We start from the raw sequence: 2393 nt of genomic DNA, 5'->3' as shown, positions 1-2393 counted from the left end.
CCACTGCTTCTTCAGGTTTTTTTTTCTTACTGCAGAAAATCCATTAAGGAAAAAAAGGCAGAAGAGCTGCAAAATGCCTCTGGAATAGTAGTGTGATTAAAATAAACAAAGTCTTGATGCTATCAAGCGTGATCATTCGTTACTTTGAGAAATGGGAAAGAGCAAGAAAGGAACTTAGTCAAAAGATACAACTCTGTTTTGCACTTGGTTATTTGGCAGGGTGGTTCTGGAAACAAATGAATCACTTCCTCCAGCTTCAACTTAGAGCTGCTTCATATATTAGATTATTTCTGTGTCTGGAAATACTGTCCAGGAGTTTTTAGCTCCCAAAACTTACTTTTTAAGAAGTAAATGCATGAGAAAGTAGTGGTGGGGAAAACAACATTCCGACCATACCATTTCACACTAACAATACTTGATCCTCAATACATTTCCATGTTATACTAAAGGCAGATGTCATCTGACTCCACAATAGCTTTGTAATTCTCTCTCTCCCCCCCCTCTGTCTCACCGTCACTCTCTCTCTCTCACACACACACACACACGGGTGTGTGTGTGAGAGAGAGAGAGTGAGAAGAAAGAAAATAATACAGAAACCCCTTCAGACAAACATTTGAGCTACAACAGTGGGGAAAATAAGCTTGTGGGGGAGGTGATGCTCAATACTCAATTTTTACTCAAACTCAAACTTAAACGTTTAACAACAATAACTGAAATATATATACCTATGTCAAATAGCATGAGGTGAAGTTCTGAATATTGTGGAGTTATGCACATTGCCAAAGCAGAAACAACCCTCCCTGTAACCATTTTACACCTAAGCTTAGCATCTGTAGCACATTAAGTAGTTCAACTTCCTCTTTAAAATGGTCAACAGGAAAATTAGGTTTCTGAGCAAACCACAATCATCCTGTTTAACAGTGTGGGGTTTCTGCTCCCCCCACAGCTGCAATGGCCTGCAGAGTTGTGTCACACAGCCAACTAGTTCTGGCCGACAAAAAATAAAATGAAAATCCTAGGGACTCTTTTTAGTTTTTCTAATCAAGGTTAACAGTTTCAGACTGATAATAAGCTTTTTATTTAAGTGCAATAACCAGAAACACATCAGGGTGATTACGGTTAAGATTTCGGTATGAATTTGTACCAAGATGGGGCAACTTGATTTGCTTTTATATGTAAACATTTCTGTAGGGGGGAAGCTGAGGATGCAAGATCTCACCCCTTAGGTTTTCATAAGTGAATTCTCATGAACATGGGGAACAAAGTACTGTGTTGATGACAGAAATCTTTCTAGCAGCCTTCCTTCACCTGGGGCCTGCCAGATTTATTGGACTACAGTTTCAATCATCCCCCAGCTAGCACACCTGGCACAATCAGGAGGGTACAATAAACTGAAGGCTGTGGTTGAAATAAGAAAACACAATTGGGGTGCTTAGCACTCAACCACAAAAACTCACATTTGAAGTGAAAGATAAATGAACATTTTTATATATTTCTACTGTGGGTGATATTTACATCAATCCTACATATGCTGTTTGAGAATAATATTATAGAATGTTCATAATCAGGTATACAAAAAGATATGTTCTTCTTGCTGATACACAACCTTTAACACATAAAAATAAATCCAACAGAGCAGAAGCCTCCAATGTATAGGTAAATCAAAAAAATGCAAACAAGAATAATATACAATGTATCAGCAATTAAATAACAATAACAGCATTTTACAGAACAGCATGTGGGATTTTTTTTTTTAAAGTACAATATTGTACCACCCAACAAATTCAATATTCTAGGCATCCAGGTAAAAAACAGGTGTCCGGTACAGTGCCCGTTTCGAGATATCGTCATCAGTTGGACACTTATTCATGGAAGGAGCCATGGCTGTATGTTGGTGTGAAGTCCTCCCAACGACACTATCACCTTGTAGTTCTCATGTGTAGATCAGCCAAATAATGTTCTCAACTGGAAAGTGCCAGATTGGGGGAAGCTGCTCTAGACATTCCCTAAAATGCCTAAAACTCAGAGCGGTACAACTTGTAGTTTTGTGTAGTTAGCCCTCTCTCACTTCAAGTAGGGTGACCATATTTGGGAAACCAAAAAAGAGGACACCTAGTGTGTGTGTGGGGAAGCAGCTTTCTGAGTCCTGCAGAAAGTACGTTATTCCCCCGCCACCTTAAAGAACCCGATTGGAGTAGAGGAGGGGAAAGGATTTCATTCTGCACCACCACCATCCACTCCAATTGGGGCCTTTTCTATAATGTCCACGAATGACCCACTTTCCCCTTTAAGACCTCAATTGGAGCTCGGGGTGGGGGAATGATGTGCCTCAAGAAAGCATGTCATTCCCTCCTGCCATGCTAATGGCAGCCTTAAAGGGGAAGGTGTGTCAT

Source organism: Elgaria multicarinata, chromosome 2 (genome assembly GCF_023053635.1).
Source record: "Elgaria multicarinata webbii isolate HBS135686 ecotype San Diego chromosome 2, rElgMul1.1.pri, whole genome shotgun sequence".
Lineage (NCBI taxonomy): Eukaryota > Metazoa > Chordata > Lepidosauria > Squamata > Anguidae > Elgaria > Elgaria multicarinata.
This window is presented reverse-complemented; position numbering follows the sequence as displayed.